General features: G+C 45.9%; 1 long non-coding RNA gene across 1 annotated transcript; it reads right to left on the reverse strand.

Moving 5' to 3' along the window:
• Nucleotides 1–2,628: 2,628 nt before the first annotated feature.
• LOC120591616 (uncharacterized) lies at nucleotides 2,629–12,824 on the reverse strand. Its single transcript, XR_005649927.1, has 3 exons — nucleotides 12,812–12,824; nucleotides 3,490–3,497; nucleotides 2,629–2,885 (listed from the first exon to the last, which is right to left on the reverse strand). It is a non-coding gene; the product is annotated as an uncharacterized LOC120591616 (long non-coding RNA).
• Nucleotides 12,825–16,186: the final 3,362 nt, after the last annotated feature.

Genomic DNA, 16,186 nt, shown 5'->3' on the forward strand with positions numbered 1-16,186 from the left:
TCAGTGTCCCCCAGTAAGTCTCCGGTGCCCCCCATAGACTACCAGGCATTGGTAGAGTGAGCAGGTCCATCACAACGAAAGTCTGCTTGCGGACACGGCTCCTGTAAGAGGCATCTGCAGCTGCCAGCTGCCACTGCCATAGCCTCTGTCCCACTCAGCCACTCAGGCAACCTCGCGTCTTCACCCCCTCCTACCTTCTGCTGTTGCAGGGTGATTATTTCTCTCCCCAGTTGTAGTGCTTCTGATCATCTAGATCCCCAGTGACTTTGCTTGCTGTTTGTTCCATGTTTCTGTCATGACTTTGATTGGGTCACGAGAAGGATGAATAGGTCCTCCAAATATTAGAGTGAGCTAATTCTGGTAACTTTCCCTCATGCCAAAGTCTGCCCATTAAAGAGTCAGAATATATCAGTAAAAGTACTATAATGAATTGGCATTCCAGAATAGATCTGCCTGCTTACAGGAAGCTGCAATGGGTTCAAAGTCCAGAAAGCATGCAATAGTTTACAATATCAGGCAGAACGTGTACTGCCGCGTCCTCTTTCTACCCTACTGCGTGACAAGGTCCGGAGATGGGGACAGAGGCTTCAAGGAATGCATCGTCAAGAACGAGGACGTGGCATGTGTTTAGGGATAATTGGTTTCTTAGAAATGATCCATTAAGAGGGGGAATTTGGGTAGCACAAATTCTAGTAAGTGTAAACGCTATACAAATGGATTTCCTCAAAATTGGCTCTGAGGAAAACATAGTAAATTCCCCACGTATGGAATCAGCTCTAGTCACCCTGACGTGTCCAGAATGCGTAAACCCTTTATTTGAACAATTATTAAGGGAAATTCCTTTTGACGCGCCTCTTAAAGATATTATGAATAAATTATAACAAGCTGAATACTAGAACCAGTTTATACTCCTGTTCCCACACAGTTAGTAGAAAAATTAGTAAGGATAAGAAATTTACTCATAAGCCTGTGCCTACTATAGAAGGGCCTCCTTTTGTGGCCTAGTGGATAAATAGAAAACTCTGGTATCCACCTAGGGGGGCTAATAGTATGAAAAGATTACTTGATCTTCCTTTGCCTTATTCAGAAGCTTATAATAAAGATAGTATACATGTAGTGAATAAAGATAGAATTCATGTGCCTTATAGTAGTTTAAGTTTCATAGAAAGGCTGGCTAGATCGGGATCTCCTTGGTGCTTAAAAACAAAGGAACAGAAACTTAGCTTATGAAAGCAGCTTTGTAAAACTGATTTTTATAAATATTTTCCTCATCACTGCACCAAGAAAACTTTTGAACAGCTATGAGAAGGTTCAGCTTGAACTTTAGATATAGCATAAATCAAATAGCATTTAAAAGATTTCTTCAGGCAGAAAGAAGAACAATGTCTGCCCACAAGCCAATACTTGCTGTTATGAATACATCTATCTATCACCTTTACTTAAATCAAACTGTATCTTACGTAATAGATATAATAATTAAAAGTTTAGATTGTTCCATCAGGTAGTTCTGTTCTAATGATTGAGAGAAAAATGTACTAGTTAATCATGAACATCAATAATAATATACTCTATAAGATTTTCTGCTCCGCCTAACCACAGAAATTTAACTCCCTGCTACCTTAACAACAAAGTATAATCAAATGCCAAATAAAAAGTATAAAAGTTGTACCCAAATCACAATAAAACGGAACAGTGTCACACCGCCTCTGAGCTGTGTAGTCGACTGTCTCCCGCGCCGACGCCTTGCCCACCTTCGGGGCCCCCTGGATCCTGTCGTGGCTGGACCGCGGCAAGTGGCGCCCGAACAGGGACCTGAAGGTAAGTATTTATAATTTCGGCAAGGATAAGGCTCTCGCCGCTGGGTGCTGCAGACCCCCTAGTAAAGGAGACTAGGTAGAAAAGGGCGAGTAATCATGGGACATACAGAGTCAAAAGAGAGAAGTTTATTTATTGATATAGTTAAATATATGTTAGTAAAAAGAGGAATTCAAGTATCAAGTAAGCAGTTACGTGAATTTTTTCATTTTGTACAAGAATGCTCTCCTTGGTTTCCTGAGGAAGGGACTTTAAACTTAGAAACTTGGAAGAAGCTAGGAAAAGAAATGAAACTTTACTATACATTATATGGCCTGGAAAGGGTTCCTGTAGATGCATTTTCTTTATGGAATTTATTGAGAGATAGTTTTGATCCTACTCATGAGGCCGTATGCTTAGCAAGGAAAACGGAAGAAGACCTCCCACTTAGTTCTGTAGTTAAGAAAACTAGAAGTTATACAAGTATAAATAATACTGAGCCGGCTAAGGCAACTGTAATGGCAGTACAGAAAAACGATGATACTGAGAATGAAGTTTTAGATCCAGGAGGTGAACAGGAGTTGGAGGACGAAGCAGCAAAATACAATCAAGATGATGATTATAATACATTTGGCCCGGTTGAGGTGTTTGCTGCGCCTCCTCCAACAGCTCCTCCATCATATCAGTAAAGAATGCCTTCAATTTATATACAGATTCAGCTTATATTGTTAATTTATTTCCAGCTATAGAAACAGCTCTTATTTCTACATCTTCAGCAATTTATGAACAATTTAAACTGTTGCAAATTCTAATTCAGGAAAGAAAATATCCATTTTTATCGGTCATATCAGAGGACATTCTAATCTATCAGGCTATTTATATGAAGGAAATCAAAAGGCAGATCAATTAACAAAAATTATTTTAACTGCTATAGAAGAAGCTACAGCTTCACATTCTTTGCATCATCAGAATTCGGCAACTTTAAGACTGCAGTTTCATTTAACTAGAGAACAAGCAAGACAAATTGTCAGACAATGCCCTGCTTGTGTTACTCATTTACCTTCTCTACTATGGGAGTAAATCCTAGAGGACTTCGTCCTAATATATTATGGCAAATGGATGTAACACACATACCAGAATTTGAGAAGCTTTCTTTTGTGCATGTAACTATAGATACTTTTTCTCATGTAATTTTTGCATCAGCAAGAACTGGAGAAGCATATAAAGATGTAGTACAACATATGATTCAGTCATTTGCCTATCTGGGCTTGCCGCAACATATTAAGACTGATAATGCTCCAGTATATACTTCAAAGAATTTTAAAGAATTTTGTGGGAAATTTAATATTAAACATAATACAGGAATTCCTTATAATCCTCAAGGGCAAGCTATAGTTGAAAGAGCACATCAAACATTAAAATTACAAAGATCCAAGCTCCAACAAGGAATAAATAAATATTTGACTCCACATCATATATTACAGCATGCTCTTTTCGTTATCAATCATCTCAATATTAATGAACAAGGGCTAACTCCAATGATGAGACATTGGGAACAAAGACATACTCCACAGGTAATGGTAAAATGGAAAGATTTATTGACTGGTCAATGGAGAGGGCCTGATATACTTTTAACATTGGGGAGAGGATATGCTTGTGTGTTTCCACAGGATGCAGAATCACCGATATGGATACCAGATTGGCTCATCCGGCCTGCATCACAAAAGAAGATTCCCTCCATTGGCCCATTCGACACCTGATCCTGGGTCGCCAGATACACCTGACTCATTAACTCCGAAAATGGCTAAGATAAATCTTTCATCTCCTCAACAAGCTCATTCCACCAAGAAGGCATTATTTCCCACCTGGGGTCAAATTAAGAAACTCACCTCAGAGGCGGAAACTTTAGTTTCTGCTGGAGGACATCAACCCACTCCTGAAGCATTGTTTTTAGCTATGCTAGCATTGCTTTCTTGTCAGGTACCGTTTGCTAATGCAAATTTTTCTTATTGGGCATATTTTCCTGATCCACCATTATTGCATCTTGCTTCATGGGGATCACAAAACATTAAAGTTTTCACTAATAATTCTGACCTTATGGGAGGTATATCTAATTCATTTATACCTCACAGAACATCAGACAAAATAGATTTTGAAGGATTTGCAGACGATGCACCATTGTGTTTTGTAGTAACAGGAGTTCCATTACCAGGTTGTCTTCCTATTAATTATAGAACTTTTTTAACTGATTCACCTACAGATAATATATATAAGAGAAACATATGGAATTTAGAATTTATATCATTAGGATATCATACATATAATGATACATATATAAATCTTACTAATTCTTTTACTTTCCTCCTAGAGGCATGTACTACAAAATTTTCTAATAGAGATATATATTGGAATTCTATAAATAGTAAACATGGATTTCCAAAACGGATTGATGGTGGCTTTAACCATAAAGCTACAAAATTCTCTCCTGTACAGTCTAACATAACTATTTATGATTTTTCTGTGTCTTCACCTAATTATAATTACAGAGATTATTTGAAAACCAAAACTGCTAATTTTACAGGATTTGACTCCACAGGAAGTAGTATACATAGATGGTTTACTCCTGGCTGGGTTGCTCCTATATATCAAAGTACTTCACCTAAACATAATAAAACAGTTTTATATCTAGATTTGTTTAGGCTTTTGGCTGCTACAAATATGATTCTTTTTAAAAGGCCTTTAGAAAATAAGGCAGAATCTTTAGCTTTGAGAGCATGTGTTAATACGCCATACGCTTTGCTATTAGGACAACATAAAGACATTAATAATTCTGTTACTGCAGATTCATATCATATTAGTTGTTAAAATTGTTTATTAACTAATTGTATACATTCTGGATTGCCCAAGAATTATACTGTGTTCATGATTGTGTATCAGCCTTCGTATGTCATGATTCCAGTAACATTAACTGAAGAATGGTATGATGATTCTGGCTTGCAGGTATTAGTTAAACTTAATGAACTCATAAGACCAAAAAGATTTGTTGCAGCATTAATATTAGGGATCACAGCATTAATTAGTATTATGACTTCTTTAGTTGTTTCCTCTACAGCTTTTGTGCAACAAATTCATACTGCTTCACATGTTAATGATCTTGCTCATAATGTTTCCACTGCTTTAGCAATTCAAGAAAAGATAGATAGAGAACTAGAAACTAGAATTAATGCTTTAGAAGATACAGTACTATATTTGGGAAATCAGGTACAAAATATAAAAACGCAAATGACCACTAAATGTCATGCACGTTTTAAATGGATTTGTATTACTCCATATAGCTATAATAATACTTCAGAACCATGGGATAAAGTAAAAACTCATTTACAAGGCGTTTGGCATAATACTAATCTTGCTCCAGACTTACACACATTACAAAATAATATAAAAGCAATAAGTCATGCACAATTGAATTTACCTATTGGTGAAAATTTGGCTGAAAGTTTATGGCGCTCTTTAAGCAGCATTCATCCAACTGTTTGGTGGTCAGGGCTGATTCACATTGGGGTTACTATTTTCATAATTTTAATCATGATTATCATTTTTCTAGTCATCTTCAGAGTGATTCTTTCGTCAATCAAGCGTCTACACACAGAACTTGAAACATTTAAATTAAAAAATAAAAAAGGGGGAGATGCCGCGTCCTCTTTCTACCCTACTGCGTGACAAGGTCCGGAGATGGGGACAGAGGCTTCAAGGAATGCATCGTCAAGAACGAGGACGTGGCATGTGTTTAGGGATAATTGGTTTCTTAGAAATGATCCTATTAAGAGGGGGAATTTGGGTAGCACAAATTCTAGTAAGTGTAAACGCTATACAAATGGATTTCCTCAAAATTGGCTCTGAGGAAAACATAGTAAATTCCCCGCGTATGGAGTCAGCTCTAGTCACCCTGACGTGTCCAGAATGCGTAAACTCTTTATTTGAACAATTATTAAGGGAAATTCCTTTTGACGCGCCTCTTAAAGATATTATGAATAAATTATAACAAGCTGAATTACTAGAACCAGTTTATACTCCTGTTCCCACGCAGTTAGTAGAAAAATTAGTAAAGGATAAGAAATTTACTCATAAGCCTGTGCCTACTGTGGAAGGGCCTCCTTCTGTGGCCTAGTGGATAAATAGAAAACTCTAGTATCCACCTAGAGGGGCTAATAGTATGAAAAGATTACCTGATCTTCCTTTGCCTTATACAGGAGCTTATAATAAAGATAGTATACGTATAGTGAATAAAGATAGAATTCATGTGCCTTATAGTAGTTTAAGTTTCATAGAAAGGCTGGCTAGGTCAGGATCTCCTTGGTGCTTAAAAAACAAAGGAACAGAAACTTAGCTTATGAAAGCAGCTTTGTAAAACTGATTTTTATAAATATTTTCCTCATTACTGCACCAAAGAAACTTTTGAACAGCTATGAGAAAGGTTCGGCTTGAACTTTAGATATAGCATAAATCAAATAACATTTAAAAGATTTCTTCAGGCAGAAAGAAGAACAATGTCTGCCCACAAGCCAATGCTTGCTGTTATGAATACATCTATCTATCACCTTTACTTAAATCAAACTGTATCTTACGTAATAGACATAAGAATTAAAAGTTTAGATTGTTCCATCAGGTAGTTCTGTTCTAATGATTGAGAGAAAAATGTACTAGTTAATCATGAACATCAATAATAATATACTCTATAAGATTTTCTGCTCCGCCTAACCACAGAAATTTAACTCCCTGCTACCTTAACAACAAAGTATAATCAAATGCCAAATAAAAAGTATAAAAGTTGTACTCAAATCACAATAAAACGAAACAGTGTCACACCGCCTCTGAGCTGTGTAGTCGACTGTCTCCCGCGCCGACGCCTTGCCCACCTTCGGGGCCCCCTGGATCCTGTCGTGGCTGGACCGCGGCATCCAGCCACTGGAGTCTCCATTGCCTTAAGCGGGAAAGCAGATAATGCACACAGGGATGTTGGGAGCATTGTCCAAAGAAGCACGTGAGAAGTGCCTTCCAGGACAAATGTCACATAATGGGGAGTTATTGTCCTCATCAGCTCCGTACAGGGTCATGATGTTTAATCCTCATTCTAAAGAATAAGGTGAGTATGTTGTTTCAGTTCGTAAGCAAATAAACTGAATTAAATTTCCCAATATCATAGAAGAAAAGCGAGGCTTTAAGCCCACACTGACTCTAGAGCCCCAAATCCCACGAGAATTCCACTGCACTGTGATGCCTTCGGAAGTAAGGAAGCAAGGTGTTACCTGCTGGCCACGCCCACAGGAACACACTTTCCGAGTATTGAAAATTCCATATTTTTTAATTCCATACATTTTGAACCTATATTTACTTTTGACAGAATGGCAAATACATAAGTACAGTATATGATTTCTATAATTTTGCCAATGAAATATTAGTCCAAAATTATCATGCCAAAGTGCTTCTATATATATTAGAAAGATCAGTGTGATATTTATAGTGCTTTATTTGAAATCACGAAATGTTAGAAATGAGTGACTAACTAGACAAGATCTCAGTGTCGATTTGGACTAGCTACTTGTTCAGCAGGGGGAGACTACATACCGGCTCGATTCTCTATCTATAAATAACAATATCTTGCCATGCGCACAGATTGAAAATTGAAACCATTTTGTGAAACAATCTCATCTAAAACCATAATACGATTGATGTCTTTCAGAATTACGCAAATATCTTTCATAAAAAGACGAATTATGAGCTTGTCTGATTTTTAGTTTTCTCATCTGTTAAAACACAAGGAAGACGGCCTACCGCGGCAGACGCTTCCTGCGGTTTACCACGTGCCCTCCCACGCCCACGGGAGCCGTTAGGCCACACGTCCACGTCCCACCAACGGCGGCGAAGTGAAGTCAGGTGCGGCCGTGAACAACGGCCGCCACCAGAATGACCGTGGCCGGTAGGCCCTGACCTCTGAGCACGGTTCACTCCTCCAGCGCCCGAGCGGTTTAGAGACTTACCATTCTGTTTCGTTTTGCCATGTTCGGTTTTCTCATCCCTCCTTATGCTCCTAGACAAACAAATGTTTTGCCTGAAATCGTATTTGAGTTTGGGTTTAAGACACGTCGCCATGTGATCCCAAGCCGCCGCTAAACAGCCCTGGGTTTTCTTGGTTCTGGGCCTCGTCAAACGACGGCCTCCCCCCCACCTCCCGCTCTTGCCTACGGAGCAAAGCGATTTCTCAGCTCTTCCGAGCAGCGGTGCATTTCCCACAATGTCCTACCTTTGCAAGTTCTGTTCCCGCCACTCAAATGTCTGCGCGTAGTCCTCGAAGTCACTGGACCCTAGATACTCAGGTCGAGAAGGCATTTTGGGGTCCGGGCTGGTTCTGCTAGGTGATGGCGACCACGGGCCTCCATCCGAGACGAAGGCGGAATATACCTGCTCACAGAATGGGGACACTGAGATACGGTCCGAGCACATGGGAGAAGGGATCTAATTTAATTACGAGCATTAAGCGCTGTGAACGTGTCTACTCCCCAATCCTGCCTCTTCCCAGATGAAGTAAAATAACAAAGCAGGATCGCAGGGCAGGGAGAGAGAGACGCACAGCAGAGACCCCCGGGGAAAGCTTTCAGGCAGAGAAGCGCAAACGCGGGACGTGACTTCCCAACGAGGCATCGGGGAGAAATGAAAGTCGAACGCGCTGGCGCTGGCCTCCGATTGCAGAGAAGCGTGTCCGGGGCCCAGCGGGTCCCTGGCACTTCATCCCCCGGCCCCCCGCACCCCCAGCCTCCGCTTCGCCCATCGGGGTGGGAGGAGAGCTGAGTCTGCCAGCATTTCCTTCACCCCGCACGTTTGTTCTGAGTATGAAGAAGTTGGGCTTCTTCCCGCCTGCTCGTGTCCCGCACGGAGCTCGCCCGCTCACGTCCCTTTGGGTTGACACTGGAGGTCGTGCGAAAATAAAACGTTTCCGGTTAAATGATTCTCTGCCACCTGGGGATCGAAAGTCTCGCCCGAGAGGCGGCTCGTTTCGCGTTTCAATCACTTGTTTATCCAGATACTTGGGCATCGGTCCTCTGGCGAACAGCGGGGTCATCGCTGGGGTCGAGCCAGTGGACAGATCGCCGAGGTCCTGCGCACGCGGGTCACCCGGTCCAACGGAGCGGTAAATAAAGTCGGTGCGCGACGCGTCCCCGGGGGCGGGGACCGCAGGGAGGGCTCCGTCCCCTGTCTCGCCCCGACCTGTTCTCTTCTCTTTCCTGCACACGCCCGGGGCCTCTGTCCTGCGTGCACCCCCGGGATCCCCACGACAAAACGTCCTGATTCCTCCGCAGCTTCGAGTGCCGAGGTGGGATTTGGACGAGCAGCCCGATGGGGAGTTTGTCTCTGGAAGTTTCTGCACCTTGGAGCAGCTGCCGAGAAGAGGCCTCTTCTCCCAGGACCCCATTTAGGTCAAGTGCCCCCCGCCAGCCGGGATTCGGAGCCTGCCCGCGGCCCAGCAAGCATCCTGAAACAAACAAACAAAAACGAAACAAAAAACAGCAACGTTCCAGGAAACAAACAAAACAATTAACTAAACCAACCTCCCCAAACCTTCCCATCCTATCACGGCAAACCTCCGCGGAAGGGCTTCTTTTGATTCCAACAACAAAGACGTTAGTGGGCTGATCCCCACTTTGTAAGAGGTGGCTGAGGGAGGCTGCCGCATCCAGGAGCAGCATCTAAGGTGTTTGTTTGTTCGGTCGTTTGGCTGTTTGGTTGGTTGGGTTCACAATAGAAGCTGACCATGGCTGATGGAAGCAGAAACACGCATATTAAAAGGGCGTCAGTAGATCACAGGATTGCCAAGTGGCCGGACGCAGCCGTCTTAAAGCCATGTCGTTAGAAATCATGTGCCACACCACACCCCGCCCCGGACGTGTGGACGGGGCACAGGGCTGACACAAAGTTCGCACCTCTGATGCACACGTGCCCGGCCGATGAGCTTCAGGCAGTCACCCGCTGCACACACGGCCGCCACATCCGTGCTGGAAACTCCTCCTGCAGCTGATGTGGACACTGTGACCAGTGGAGCTGAGCGACACCCTGTGCCGTGGTCTCAGGGCAGGACCCGTGAGGGGCTCTGTCTCTCAGCAAGACCCACGCCGAAGGGAATCCCGGAGCGGAAGCAAGAGGTCCCGACACTGGGTCCAACGCAGGACAAATGTCCCTCAAATCAAGTTCGCCAGCCTGGAGGGCTGAGCGGGTACTGAAAAGGCAGATCCGGTTTCTGATCCAACGCTCCCCACCGGACTGCACTGTGCGGGGAGCAAGGCGGCCTGAGTGCGATCTGCTTTCTCAGTTGCCGCTGTTGTCATCACGACATAGCGCTTTGTCATCACCTTATGTCATCTTTAATCATTTATGACAAAATAATTTGCTTTTCTAGAACCATGAACACCACCCTGGGAGGGATGAGGACGAATAAACACACCTGTGTTTTCCAGGTGGGAAAAAGTCGCTGGAGCGCCTGGTACCTCTTCTATGAAAACACTTACCAGGCTGAAGGTAAACTTCCTAAGGCGCGTCTGCTTACGGGGTCGGCGGCTTTGTTCGTTTGGTTTAGCCAGCCCCTGGCATAGCCGCCACCAATGTTTGGTTGGTTTGGTTTTGCTTTTTGCTGACAGACGCATGTCCAGTGCCTGGAAGCGTGCCTGACACAGAGTAGGCGCTCAAAAATGCATGTTTTTAATAATCATATGGAGAAATGAACTGATACCTCTGGGTGTTACTCCTGGAAAACCCACGTCTGCATCTTGTATTCCTTATCAGATACGATTCATCATAACGGCTGCTTCGGGAACCGGCAAAACAGACTCCCGTTCCTGCCACACCACGCGCCCCGCCGTTAGCCTGCGGTCGGCCACGGCCCTGTCCCGAGTCTCTTCTGCTTTTGCTCCTGGTGACCGTCCCGCTCCAGACCCTCCGCAAATGGACCCCACGTGGCCTCTCGCCCGGTCAGTCCCGGAGTCGTCCCTCCAAACGCCGCTTCCCGTCTGCGTCGCGTCCGGCTCCGCACGGCGTCCGCCACCACTGCCAGCGTTTCTTCCTCCTGAAACGTTTCCTTCCCTTCGTCGCCATGACGCTGCCTTTGCTCTTTCGTTCTAGTTTTAGCTGTTCTTTCCCGTTGGGTCTCCTCTTCTCGGATGTCTGTAAGCCCTGTCCTATCAGTCTTGGCCGCGACGGCCCTCGGGGACCGGTTTTCTTCTGGGCTTCTCCTAACGGTGTCTCAGGGTGTCTGATGGTGCACAGTGGGTGCCAGGTGCCATCCTGAGCCCCGTACTCGTGTACCCCACTTCCTGTTCATACTAATTCTAAGAGGTGAGCACTACCTGTGTCCCTATTCTTCGGATGGAGAAACAAGCACACAGTGTCCCCTCGCTCAGCTCGTAACCGGAGGTGCTGGGAGTCGAGTTCAAGGTCTCTGAAGCCCTGTGTCGGGTTAACCTCCTTGCTCAGGCGAGCGGGGTCCAGCGTGTTGGCGTGGACTGCGGTCTGGCCCCAGTCCGCGTGCAGGAGACGACGTCCCACTAGGAAACAGGCAGGAGGACACCTTCTCCGTCCCCTCGTCTGTCGGTCCAGGCGCCCGACGGATGGGACGAGGCCCAGCGCGTGGGAAAGGCCATCTGCTTCGCTCGGGCCGCCCATTCAGACGTGACTGTCATTCAGAAACATCCTCACGGACACCTCGAGGTGGTGCCTCACCAAATACCGGGGTCCCCGTCACCTATTACGTTGACACACGAATCAGCTCTCAGAGTCATCCTTAGCGAGAGAGGACCAACATGTGGAAGCTTCGTGGGCTCAGCGCACGGTAATGTGCAGAGGACAGAAACAGGGTGCAGAGGACAGAAACGGGGTTCGGACCACGCGCGAGAAAAAAAAGAAGATGAGCTGCACGTGGCCGTGGAACCCGGAGCGCCCAGAGCTCCCACACGGCCCTGCGCCCCGGGAAGCTTCCTTTACGGGCTCCGAACGCCCCGAGCGTCTCGCTGTGCTATGCGACCTTCCAGAGCTCGATGCCGTGCGTACAGCACCTGACACCCCACGTTCTGTCAGACCCGGGGGAGCCGGCGAGGGCGGCTCCCCGTCAGCAGGCTGTGTGTCAGCGAATCCACAGAGCACGGTGTATCCGAGCGGGACAAAGGCGCACGTGTAAGAAAGACGCAGATGAACACGAACAAATAAATGCAACTAGGACATCGCTGGATTTGGAACGGGAGTCACCGCGGCTCTGCCGGCGTGAACCAGGGGAGCCAGAATAAACGCCAGGGCGCGCTCACGCGGCTCCTGCTACCCCTGCGGCTCCGGCTCCGCGGGCCGCCGTCGCAAAGCCTCTCTGAGTGCCCGGGGCCTAGTCCCAGGTCCTCTGCATAGATGTCTCCATTCCACAGACCGTGGCCTGTGGATGAAATTATCCAGTAAGAACTGCCGACTCAGAGACCCTTCGGGCTCTGAGGACGGATGAGCTCGAGGGCACAGTGTCAGCGCTTCCCAGACCGAGGGTCCGACGCTCTGCACGGTGCAGCCCCCCATGCGGAGGGCAGCGGAGGCGTCGGCTCCTGGAGCTGCTGACCTAACTGCAGTTCCCCGTCCGCTAAATCTCTGACCGCGGACGAGGTGATTGAAGAGAAATGAGAGACTCGTTTGCTGCCCCCGGCGTCTACTGTTTCTGAAGAGACAGCAGAGAAAGGAAAGGTTAGGGGCCTAAGCGCCTCTCCTGCAGAATCAGAGCGTCCGGGGGTTCTCAGGGTGTGGGCTGGAGACAGGGAGGGGGTTTAGACACGAACCGTGCCACCTCCGGTGAGTTATTAAATGTCCCCCCCATCTTAGCTTCTCCATCAATTAAATAAAGTTAGAAAATATGTATTACGGGAGAGTCGGAAATATATTTATAAAGTAAATTACAACCATTTATAGCTGGTTTTCTATAAATGAGGGCCATTATCATTAATACAATGAGCACACGTTTAATCATTCAGGAGAAGCGCAGAGTCTGGGTTGTAAAAACCTGCACTGATTTAAACACTCTGATGACTTCCCAGAACCCCGGGAGCGAGCTCTCTCCAGGAAACCCGGGACGCCTTGAAATTCAGCCCCTAGGTTTCCAGGAAATGAGAGACTCACACGAATAACTGGTTTGATATATAAACTACATCATGTAAAGGGAACAGAAGCCGCCGTTTCATGAACATCCTGGGTGGATGACAGCAAGGCGGCAGAGGTTTCCAGAACGTCTGCGCCCCAAGTGAACCGCGGATGGAAAGAAGGCCGCGCGTACTTCTGCATCGCCAGCGATCAAGCGTCAAGGTCACGGGCGGATGGTTGCACACTTTTTCCTGAGTCTGATCCCAAATGCAAGGAGAACCTTAAGGATGAGATCCCCAGGCGAGTCGTTCGCTTCTCCTGAAGGGCTGTGAGCTCTTCGAGTTCAGAGACTTACTTCTTCCTCTTTTAGCCCCTGCACGGTGCTTGGCCCACGTGGCTGGCTCGTAAGATTATGCCAAATAAAGCTCGCCTCAATGGACTCTCTTTTTTCCCAATTGTGGAGCGAAAGCTCAGATTACACAGTATGACGACGCTGCCCCCCGTTACGTGCTCTGCTTCATGACCGAGGACTGACGTGTCTGCAGTTGCAGAAACAGCTGGGCGGGTGTGTTGGCCTTTTGAGAAATAGTCACCTTATTCCCCGCTTCCTCTTTTGTTCAGGGATGGGAGCCACTTCGTTTTGCACGGGTACGAGTGAGTCCAGGTTCTCCAGAAGAACAGAAGCATTAGGAAATATAATACATAGCTACATAAAATGAGATACGACACATGTATAGCTATGTAAAATGGCTCTCACAATTATAAAGGCCCATGGTCTGCCACCTACGCCCAGGGAGGCTGGCGGCATAGCTTGAAGGCCTGAGAGCTGACGGGCTGATGGGACACATTCCTGTCCCAGTGTGAAGGCCTGAGGTCCAAGGGCGAAGAGCATGTGTCAGCTCGGCAGTCAGGCAGAGAAAGAATTCAACCTCCCGCAGCCACTTCTGTTCTGTTCGGGCCAGGGATTGTGGGGTGCCGGCCCCACGGGGGAGGGTCATCTACTCAGCTCAGTGCAGATGCTCATCTCTTCCAGAAACACTCCTGCAGAAACACCCAGAAATAATGTTTAATCAGACATCCGGGCATCCCACGATCCGGTCAGGTTGACACACAAAGTGAACTAGCACACGATGCATAGAGAGATTTAGAATAAAAATGGCTCGTGTTCATTTGCACGACGATGTATGTGACTGATAGAAAGTCCTACCGTGACAGGAAGAGGAAACGGGGAGACGGGAAAGGCGTAGGGAAGCGGAAGAACCACAGAAAGAGCCATACAGAATGAAACACCGAACATGCAAAAGAAGAGCTGAGGACCGCAGGGAAAAACAAACGTCGCTTCGACTTTTCTGTGAGACAACCTGGGGCAGGCTGTTCCAGAAAAAAGCAGAACCCTAAAGGTAGAAGCAGGACGACACAGCTGACGAACATACCCCAAAGGAAGGAATTTTCTCTGCAACTACCTCGAAATTTTATTTCTTATTCTCAAAAAAATTACGTTATTTAAATTACAAGTTTTCAGCTATATAATTCACTCTGTAAAAATGTACAAGTGAACACGTGGGATAGACACAGTAGAGTAGGAAAAATAAGATGTGAATGCAGAAACTTTTCAATGGATTAGCGCCACCGCCCAGTGGTGATGGGGACTTCCTGTAGGTACATTGTCCAAGATGACCCCCTTCGGCCTCATGCAACTGTTGATCACTCGAGCAGCGGATAGTTCAAGAGAAGAACTAAATCTTTCACTTTAGTTAATATGGAATTAAATTTAAATAGCCATATGCGGCTAGCGGCCACTCTGTTTGGGCATTCTAGGATTCGAGAGAAAATGAAAGTTTCAGAAGATGAGATATTGTAGTCTCAAGCAAGAAGAAGTTACTGAAATAACTTCCCCCAAATTTAAAACAAAATACTGCTCTGTATTAAAAAGGCACACTGTATCTTCAAGGACATTGAAACAAAAGACTCTGCACTGAGGTGAGGGGGAGAGACAGAGAAATTTTATCAGAAGATTTTGTATTTTTGGAATTTTGAACAAGGTAAACCTATTATTATTCATATAATAAATAAATACACACATACATTAATTACTGTGACAAAGTTGAAAAGGATCCATTGGACGATTATGCTTGTAAAGCGTTTATCTCTAAGTGACTGCAACCTTCCATCTATATAAATAACAATGTCAAAGAAGTAACAGTGTTTGAATAAAAATGCAAGTCTGTCGCAGAAAACCAACCACAGAGGGAACCCGCACAGTTTTATCAGAAAAGCCGGGTCGGGCTTGAGCCGCCCGCTGACCCTGCTGAGTTTTCCCTGACGTGCACACCCTTCAGCGCAGTCGAGTGCTGAAGCCCGGGTTCTGGTTCTGAGCCCAAATCCAGGGCGGCCACGTACCGGCCGTTCACCATCGGAAGAACGGTGCCTCTCACGTGGGTTTCCTGTGACAGTCCTGTGAGCTGCCGCGCATCACAGCCGCGGCAGGGGGCCAGGAATCGAGTCTGCCTTCCTTGCCTCTCCATTCAACGTCACAGGCTGAGCGTGGGCACTGTCTCACCCGGGTCGTCTGCCACCTCCAAAGTGACTCCTCTCCCGGCACACGAACTGCACCCTGCTTGCTGCTAGTCAGGGGCTCTCAGACCTTCAGGGACTCGAAGTCACATTAAATAAAGGATTAATGGGTAGAAAGCTTGGCAGGGTAAAACAAAGAGCATCCCTAGGAGCCCAATTGTGATGACATGGAACGGCCCTCCAGAAGGCTCCCCGAGGCCACGCAGTCAGTGCCACACGGTCGTGACCGAAGACCGAATCGGCCCCTCTGCATTCAAGCGACATTCTCTCTGAGTGCCTGTGCAGCACATAGGTGGGGTGGCAGGCAGGCTTCTGAGTGGCCTAAACACAGGCTACCAGGGACCAAAATTGGAGCAATTTGCTGTAATTTAGGAAGAAGAATGAGTGAGTGAGTGCATGCACTGCAGAAAATTATATATTTTATTTGAAGGTAAGATTGTACATCTCTAATCAAGGCTTAAAATCTGAATTAAGATAAATTGTGCCCTAATTATTTTCTTAGAGGAGAACAAAGAAGTTTTTAAAGGGCTTCACATCTCCCTTTGAAGCTTTCGAAACCGAAGACGCTCGCTTTCCGACAAATGCGTGGCTTTGTTTGTTTCTGTCTCACGGAGACCCTGACTTGTTTCGCCAGATTCGGGTTTTTGACATTAAAAGCTCTGGCGAGCAT

This window comes from Pteropus medius, unplaced genomic scaffold, assembly GCF_902729225.1.
Source record: "Pteropus medius unplaced genomic scaffold, Ma_sr-lr_union100, whole genome shotgun sequence".
Taxonomy (NCBI): domain Eukaryota; kingdom Metazoa; phylum Chordata; class Mammalia; order Chiroptera; family Pteropodidae; genus Pteropus; species Pteropus medius.